Source organism: Rhinopithecus roxellana, chromosome 9, assembly GCF_007565055.1.
Source record: "Rhinopithecus roxellana isolate Shanxi Qingling chromosome 9, ASM756505v1, whole genome shotgun sequence".
Classification (NCBI taxonomy): Eukaryota; Metazoa; Chordata; class Mammalia; order Primates; family Cercopithecidae; genus Rhinopithecus; species Rhinopithecus roxellana.
Window position 1 is genome coordinate 42,766,753 of NC_044557.1, and position 10,143 is coordinate 42,776,895.

General features: G+C 35.4%; 1 pseudogene; it reads right to left on the reverse strand.

The window, feature by feature from the left end:
- Nucleotides 1-497: 497 nt before the first annotated feature.
- LOC104671356 lies at nucleotides 498-985 on the reverse strand (annotated as a pseudogene).
- Between the last annotated feature and the right edge of the window lie 9,158 nt (nucleotides 986-10,143).

A 10,143-nucleotide genomic window follows, 5' to 3' on the forward strand; every position in this document is an offset into this window, starting at 1 on the left:
GTTAGGCTCTCCTGAGCTGCAAATAAACCAAAACAGGAAATACTAAAATCAAAATAATATTTGACGCTGTCATACAAATTGTTAATTCCTTGTTGTATCCTCCCTTCCATAACATTAACAAAGGGAGTATTTTACTGCAAAGAAGATTTTATTTTATACATCCCTAGCCACGAATTTTTGCCATTAGTTTTTATACAAACACTGCCTAACGTCATCATCCAAATGACGTAAGCATTTTACGTCCACAATTCACTCCCATAGCTACAAGCAGATTTTTTATGATTTACATAAGTACATCTGTCAGTGAAGATTTAACACTGAAGTGCAATCTAACATCCGTAATATCTGATGTTTTGTAGATGGCAATGTAGGAGAGATATATTTTAATCACTTTTCATTTAAGTGAACTTACATAAAAAATAAACTAAAAATTCAGCAGTTCCGAGTCTCCAAAGGGCATTTTCAAATGTACATAAAAGAAATGGTTACAGAGATGTTTAAGAAGCATCCTCCATCTCCACATCCTCTTGTAACTTTTGTATCATTTTCTCTTCCACCTGCTACCCTTTGCCTGTAAGACGGGCTTGGAGAAGATGGATGTTTTGCTTGACTTCTTTGATATCCTAAACTTTTTGTAGCTCTTTATTTTTCTTCCATCTGTTCATTATAAATTTACCTGGCTTTTCTGTTTGATCTCAACTCTCTTCATTGCATCCGTAGATTTATTCCATAGCTCTCGCTGGTATTTGATAGGTTTTTCAAATTCTACGTTTTTCAAATTCAAATGAATTATCCACTGTAAGATCTTTATCAGCTGCTCTCCGGAATGCTTTGGTCCTCCAACTTCGGGAGGATTGTGCTTCTTTTTAAAGTTTTTATGACATTTAGATTTACAAAATCTGAACAGCTTGCAATCGTTGTGGACGAACATCATGTCGTGGCCAGGGTAGATGGGCCTCGAACAGAAATGCTTCTTGATAAGCATGTTGAACCCACGTGGGTCCACACCGACCAAACACCCAAGCTTGAGAGGACGTCAACTTACTATTGTTAAAGAGGGTTCTAAAACACACAGTTTATATTACTTGACAACTATGAAATGGGAATTGAACGAATTTCCTTGAAATAAATAGCTATGCTTCATAATTTTCAGGTGTCTTGGGTCTATTGAAGTTTCAGGTCTCTCTATCTGGTTGGATTGCCAGTTTCCTCAGGGCAGAACTCTGTGGAAGTCAGTCACCCATGGGCCTTAAGCATCTCGGACAATGCTTGAACAAACAGGATCCCTACTTGCTCTTTGGCTGCCTGATATTCTGAATGCACTGAATTAAAACAAAATGAGAGAGAAGAAAAAGTGCATTCCACTTTGTAGCTGCTTATTATAAAGTAGGCTCTCTAATATTTAGGAATATGTTTACTAAACTTTCACTAATCCACTTGCACTAACAAAGACTATTCTAGGAATGTGAAGGATACATGTTTTTTTTTGTAAATGAAATGAGATAAGATCATCCAAAATGAAATTGCTAAATGTCTGCTATGGGAATAGATTCCATATTTTGAATTAGATGAAGTTCTGTTTATTTAAAATTAATCAAATTGTGTTTAGTCAGATGATTATCTTCCAAAACCTGTGTTCCTCATAATTTGCCAAAATCAATGAATAATTTAATATATCTGTATTCTAATAGTTTGAGATCTGCCATGGATTTGAATATATTCCCTTTGTAGAGAGCAAGTTTTATCACATTGGAAAGTGACTTAGTTTTTCGGTTATCTTTTAACGTTTCTGCCCTTCTGTAGCAGCAAACAGCATTAAAGGCTTTCTTCTATCATAATGAATAAAACAAAATCAATGCAGCTTGTATTAGTAAATGTGCATTTTGTAAACATGTTGTTAAAGTAGACTTATTCCATTTTCTGCTGATGGGAATTTTTGGCCCTCAGTGCTAAAACCTTCAGCTCTGCTCTTTCACTCCCCAGCAACAACCTCATCCCCCTCATGAGATTCTTTCTTAACACCCTTATTATTCTTCCTGAAATCTGCTTTGTTGTTAACATAAAGCCACTGAGCTAGCGGCTGAATATCAGTTCTGTCGCTTAGTAAATGTATGACCCTTGGAAACTTAACTAACTTCTCGGGACTTAATTTCTTCCTCTGCAGAAGAGATGAAAATAATAGAGCCCACCTCCAAACACTGATCCAAAGACTAGAGGAGTTCACACATGCAACACCCTTGGAAAAGGCCCTGGCATATGGGGATTGCACCGTGTATATTTGTGGTCGACAGTAGTCTCATTTAGTCTCCTCCGGAATACGTATTAGTCGAAAAAACTCTAAACAAAGTCTTTGTCTCCTCTGGAATAAGTATGAGTCTCCTCTAGAAATGGAAAATCAGTTACTGGTATGTCTCTTATATGAAAGAGAGCAAACAGACAGTGCCTAATAAAGACACACTAATCTTGTGATTGGTTGTTATGCATTCTCCTTCAATAGAACCATGGGAAAGATGGGAATACTTTGGAATACTCCGCTTAAGAGCAATTGCCATGCATTGTTAACTGTCAAACAACAGAGGAAGAAACTGAGTCCAAAGAAGTTAGTCGAGTTTCCCAGGATCATACATTTACTAAGTGAGAGAACTGAGATTCAACCATCAGCTCAGTGGTTATGTTACCAGCAACACAGATTTCAAGAAGAACAAAGGTGTTCGGCTGGGCGCGGTGGCTCAAGCCTGTAATCCCCAGCACTTTGGGAGGCCGAGACGGGCGGATCACAAGGTCAGGAGATCGAGACCATCCTGGGTAACACGGTGAAACCCCGTCTCTACTAAAAATACAAAAAAAAAAAACAAAGGTGTTCAATCAACAATACATTGTCATTCATGTTTCCATGTAAAAGAACCTGGGGTTTTATACTAGAGACAGAGGCCTTAGGTTTTATTTAGGTTGTTTTATTAGGATCTTCCATAGCAATTACTTAAACTGCCCAATAAAAAACATTTACACAACTACAATAGAGTTGTACGTTTTTATTAAAATATATATCATAAATTGATTAACATCTGTCATATAGATTTATACAACAAATTTAGTTTTGGATTGCAAATATACGAGGTTTTACTTTTGTCCTGAAAAAGTGGATGTAGCTGTCCAGAGTACTCATTATATCTTTCTAGTCAAATATTCTCTTAAAGTAATGAGTCTGTTATTACTGTTTTACAGCAAGAGAGAGAGAGCAATGTCAAATTTGATCATGGGACACTTTGGTGACTTTAGTAATCCAGTAATTTTTGAAAAATATACATGATAGAATAACTGAATTTCCAATTTGGATCCAAAGGAAATAATGTCAAAGCAAGATTTCATTGCAATGTGCAAGACTATAGAATCTTTTTTTATCAATGTGTGCAATACACTCATCCCACATTATGCATCCTGCGTTATTTCATCCCATAGTAAAATTGTTGCCCCCACAATTTATAGACTATGTCATCTTAAAATTACATATATTGTACAAACTTTTAGAGATGTGAAGTATGTAATACTTTTTATTACGAATGTTTAAAAGCTGATTTAACCGAAGCCCAACATTTAGAATATTTTCAATATTAAAAATAATATATCTGATTTGTGCACTAACCAGTAACAGACAAGCCCTGTTAATTCATGCATTTGAAACAGTTTTGGAAAATGGAGTTACATATTATATGACTTGTCAAATTTCCATTAGACATAGGTAAAACTATGTATCATTCTATCAATATATTTTATTCTTAGAATCTAGATGGTTGCTAAGGTATGTCATCGTCGTCGTTTTTTGTTTGTTTTGTTTTTTAATGAAGCTGGGCTCAGTGGCTCAAGCTTGTAATCCCAGAACTTTGGGATGCTGAGGTGGGCGGATCACCTGAGGCCAGAAGTTTGAGACCAGCCTGGCCAACATGGTGAAACCCAACACAGTGAAAACCCATCTCTACTAAAAATACAAAAATTAGCCAGGCACGGTGGCACATACCTGTAATTCCAACTATTCGGGAGGCTGAGGCAGGAGAATCGCTTGAACCTGGGAGGTGGAGGTTGCAGTGAGCTGAGATTGTGCCACTGCATTCCAGCCTGGCCAATAGAGCAAGACTCCGTCTCCTCAAAAAAATTAATTAATTAATTTAAAGGATTATCTGGTGGATAGGATACGAAGAAAGAGGAGGAGAGCAAAGCCAGAGATGACTTCAAACTGTTGGGTCTGAGAAAATGAAGAAGCAGGCTGCCATGAACTGAGGTTGAAAAGGCTGAGTGTGGAACAAGTTCAGAGGTCACATGAACGGCCCTTTGCAGAGCATGTTAAATTGAGATGCTTATTAGATATACAAGCAGAAATGTCAAGTAGGCAGTTGGAAACATGATTCTGGAGTTCAACAGAGATGTCTGGGCTGGAAGAATGGATTCAGGAGTTAGGTAAAGTCAAGAGCCTTGATAGAATCAGCTAGGGGCGAAGATAAAAGGTAAAAAGAGGAATACATAAGGCAACAGGGAAACAAGCAGTCAAACTGATAAAGAGTAACTGGAGGTACCTTAGGGAGGAAGTTTGGGGATGTGGATGATGTTAGATGAAGCACTCAGAGAAGGGTGTCTGTGAATGGGCCAGCCATGGGGACAGTGTTCCAGGCAAAACCCACTGGATACAGAGGCCGGCAGCTGGAAAACATCTTTGTCCAAAACACTACACAGTGCTCTTCTCCTTGATCTCATTAACAGTCTGATTCTTCCTCCTGTGTATTTTACCTTAGGAATGCCCTTGTTCACTCTTTTACAGTAAATGACTCCTGCTGTGACCTTTCTTTCTTTCAGAAACTTCCACCTTGTTCATGTATGAGATGCATATATAGAGATCATGGAAACATCAAACAGCAAAGTCCTTCTCCAACAACTTGGTTTCAGATACAAAGCAACAATCCAATATCAGAAATCATTTTAGAAATTGCTCGACCCTTTACAAAGCTCTGAACTTTGACTAATTCCTCAAAGACACTTATGTTTATATGGCTGTTTGTTTATTTATTGTCACCAGGTTGTTCAATGGATCTCTTGACATCATTCCTTCTATCATTTTGTATCCTTTGACCAATGTGCCCCCAATACTTCCCAGCTCACCCAAGCCCAGCCTCCAGTAACCTCCCCACTCCCTCTTTCTATATGTCAACATTTTAGATCTCACATACAAGTGAGATCATCTGGTATCTGTGTTTCTCTAACTGGCTTATTTCATTTAGCATAATTGGGATTTTACTCTTTTTTTTCAGCTGAATAATATGCAAATGTATGTGTGTACACACACACACACACAGAGTTTCTTTATTCATTCATCTGATAGATATTTAGGTTAATTTTATACCTTAAGTATGGTGAACAGTGCTGCAGTCAACATGAGGTGCAGACTACCTTTCACACATTGATTACATTTCTTTTGGATGTATACCCAGTAGTGGGATTGCTAGATCATATGGTAGTTCTATTTTTAATGTTTTTCAGGAACCTCCATATAGTTTTCCATAGTGGCTATACTAATTTACATTGCAACTAAGAGTGTACAAGAAATTCCCTTTCCTCCACATCTTCTCCATTACTTACCTGTTGCCTTTTTGGTAATAGTTATTCTGAAAGATATGAGATGATAACTTCATTATGGTTTAAGTTGCATTTCCCTAATGATTAGTGACATTAAACATTTTCTCATCTAGCTTTTGGCCATTTATATGTCTTCTTTTGAGAAATGTCTATTAAGATCTTTGGTTTCATTTTAAATTAAGTTACTTGTTTTCTTAATATTGAGTTGTTCAGGTTCTGTACATATTTTGGATATTAACTCCTGATCATATATATGATTTACAATTATGTTCTCTCTTTCTGTAGGCTGTCTCTTCACTCTGTTGATCATTTCCTTGGCTGAGCAGAAGCTTTTAAGTTTGATTTAATCTGATTTGTCTATTTTTGCTTTTACTGCCTCTGCTTTTGGATTCATATTCAAATAAATTACTGCCCAGATCAACATCATGTATACGGATACTTATTATTTCAATGTAAACATACCAAAATCCCAAAAAAGTATTGTTAGAAAGTAAATATGCCACATATTTCCACACAAGACTGTGCAACTTGTATAAACTGTATTACATGATGAAAAACTCATAATGGTGCTCAAAACCTCAGCTGTCTATCACAAAAGAAGATGTAATCATTAGATTGCCTTATAATTTGAATTTTCCTTGATTAAAATTTCACATTCATACTTGTATTTCCTTACCTCTGTAGAAATAGTGTTAAAAGTAATTCCCCAGGCATCTGTGATTGCTCCAGAAATTTTTATATAAAACCAAATATATATACATACACACACATATATGTGTACATGTGTAAATACAGTGTATTTGTGACATATAATTTTATTTTGGATATATTGTCGTATCTTTAGTCTTCATGTTGTAGTCTAGGCAACTAAATAACCATCAAAGTGACAAAATAAGGGTAGCTTTACATAACTTAGAAATCAAGGAAGAACAACACAATATACTAATAAAATGTTCTCCCAATTTCAACTGGAACAATTAAATGATAAATTCCTATGTAGAGAAATACAATCATCTATAATTTCTTCATTTGAGGTCAGTTAATATGACCAATTAAACCTGTATTTCCTATTGTACTTTTCTTTTAGGTTGACAAAGAAAAAAAAAATCAGAAATTCAACTAGCAGTTTTCCAAAATAAAACAGTAAGGCTTATTACCTTGACCTTAGCAGTTGGAACCCAATTTAGTATCTTTCTACTACTATGGTTTTCTTGTAAATTTTATCCTTGGTCACATCTGAAAAAACAAGTTTTTAGTTAACATTTAATTTTTTCTAATGAAATTCAGTCTCTAGAAGGAAATAAACCTGGCAGAAATAGAATTCCTACTTTTCACCCTTATGCTAGGCTCTAGAAATACTGAGGAAATCATCTGCTTTCAGGACTGTTCTTGAAAGTGACAACTTGTGCACACTTGAGCCACATCTCCCCTTCCCAGCACACCTGAACCCCAGGTCCCGTTGTTGATCTCCCTCTTCAAAGCAGCTCTGTTATCTTCCTGAAACTGGAGAGGGAGAGGCTTACTCCTATTTTCAAACCAAACACAGATTTAGACCTGAAAGGATTTAAAAATAACTTAAAAATAAAGTCCCAAAGCTGGCTTTTCTATGTTCAATCACACAACATTCAAAACAATTGTGTCCTCACTTGTCCCACATGCTTTATTTTTTTTAAAGAATATGCAATTCACTTTCTTATTCCAGCAAACATCTCATTTATACTATCAATATGTCCAGGGTTTCGTAAAACTTAACAAACCACTCTCTGATATTTGAAAGGGCAAGCATAGAGTGGCTTCATATTTCAAACATATACGTCAAAGAGTTGCATAACATATATGCACAAAATAAAGGTATTACAGATGGGAAAATCTTTTTTTTTTTTTCGTGCCAAAGGAACACATACTTCCTTCATGAAGAATTTCCTAAACAAATTTTGCCAGTTTAATTGCCTATAGAAATTTATTTTTTAAAAATTTCATTTAAACCTTGTAAGTCCCAAGGTTGTCTGTGAACGTGAACTTTTAAGCTAATATTTTTGTCACTAGTTCCTCTTTGTTATGTCAGAAAAGAAGAAAACAATTCACAACCATTTTATTTTTCCAATTTTGCTCAAGGTTAGAGACCGTCTCAACCTCATAGGCTCAGAAGAACACCTTTATTTTCCCATGAAAAGATAATCCTGAAGTAATATTCACAGCAAGAAGCCATTAGGCAAATACTGGCCCTTTAGGGCTAGTCCAATTTCCTCTGTTTGTGAGACTTTAGGAATTAAATTCAGACTTCTGTATATTTATTTTCATTCCTCAACTCTGTTCGTGGGTACCATTTTTAGGTATCTCTTGCCACTTGGAAATCAATAAGCAAAAGAGAGATTTGTAAGAGGCCTAAAAGGGAGAAAGAGGATTTTTCTCTTAGGCTCTGTTACAGAATCAGTTGTTATTTTTCAGTCTGCAATAAATTTTTCCCATATCTGTATGGGCATTCCGCCCTCGAGTTTCAGTTCTCTTATTGCTTTTCTAAATGTCTTGAGAGGTCACTAGAAAATTATTACAGTTCATTATTATCCAGAAACTCCAGCTTCTGACATAAAGTAGCAGTTATTTTTAACTTAATCACAGACTAACATAGTTTTGGATATTGGAAGAAATAATGCTAAAATTGTACAGCTCAAAAAAAAAAAAAACAGAAAGAGAGAGCCTGAATATGTCTTGAGTTTGAGAATTTTTCAATCTTGCTTTATTCGCAGGGATAATTTTCAAACCTGAAATTAAATAGATCAGCTGAGACATGGAATAAGGTTCTATGGAGGTTCGTTATAAAACTCATGTAGAGTCTAATCATTCTTCTTAATACTCATTTTTCCACCCACTAAATCATTACCTTCATTAACAGTGATTAAAACTAAGCCTCAAAGCTGGCAGAGTTGGATGGATTCTCACGTCCTTCTAATGACTACAGTCTAAAAGCACCCCACTGGGAAAGTGAGCTCTTCCTGGAGCCCATGGACACAGTAAACAGACAGCATAAGATGACTTGCAGTGGGTGCTGATGTGAAATGGAGACGAGGTTTCAATTCTAGTGGGGGCTGGCGGGGTGGGGGATGGTTTCCAAATCTGTTCGTTTAAAAAATGCAACGCCTAGTCTATGTTTATTTATAGAGCCTAAATTCAGGTGTAAAAAATCAGCTGATAGAGTCAGGTTCATCAGAACACACCATATAGTAGATAAAAATGTCAGTAATTGCTCGTGTCTGTCTTTGACTGGAGTAATATCTTGTATGTAGCTGCAAAATTAATTTATTCAATAAACTTTATTCAATAAATCATTGGCAAATCTTGATTGCAGTGACAATAGTGGCTTCTAAAACTTTTAAATAAATTTTGGGAAACTATCCGCCTGTCCTGTAATGCAATATCACCTATAGTTTAAGGAAGGTAGATACAGAGAGAATATTTTCAGAAACTACATTACTAATGATAGAACATGGGAATTATTTTGGCATGAAAATAATTACAAATCAACTTTCAACCTTTAAAGTTTTATAAACATCGTAAAAGACATGATAAAAAAATTTGCTTCCTTAGTAAGTATTTCTTTAAATAGATAAATGAGCTGTTCCAAATGACCTCTTTATTTGGGAAAACTGATTTAATGTGACTGTTATCCACTAGTGACCAGTGAATTTACAACTAGGGATGATAACTGGGATTAAGAGAAGTCTTAAAAATAAACACCTCCAAGGGGCAGAAAAACACAAAAAGAAACAGGAATAAGGTAACTAAAAGAAATTTAAAAATTTTTATAATCGAATGTGTTTACTTTATCTTCAAATATCCGAGTAGCTATAAAGGATTGAAAATAACATGACTATTAAGAAAAACATGTAGCATGATATTTAAGATAAAAGTTTTTTTTTCTTCTTGTCCTTTGTATCTTGCCCCTAAAAACTAATTTCTAGAAGTTATATGTCAGTAAGAGTGAGCAACTTCCCTGAGCTGTTATCATATGATGTCCCTCATCACAGTCCTGGTCTGCTGAATGATCAGGCTGGGAAAACAGATGGGAAAGAAAATCCTAGCATGTGTTTTCTGTGTTTTCTCTTTTAAATGAAATGCTAATTTAGAAATACTACTGCTTGACCCAATTGATGCCATAGCTTTAGGGATTAAACAGAAGTTTGTCAAGCGAGGTAGAATTTACGACTGTCTGCTCATTTGCCAATTCCATTATACTAATTTAAAGAAGGGAAAAATTCTGTATCTCCCTGGGATTTGTGTTCAAACAAACTGCAAATAAAATAGTTGCTTTGGTTCACCATAGTTAGACAATGTTTGCTTAGCTTTTAAGTTATAGTCCTGTGGACCAAATTAAAAAAAAAAAAAAAAAAAAAAAAAAAAAGGCAAAGCTGAAAAGAGATAAAGAAACAGGAGTAGAGAAGACAGAGAAAAAATAAGAGAAGTCACTGATGATTAACCTTGATCTTTAATCAAGCTAGAGAAAGAAAGGCTTAAGAGAAGGGG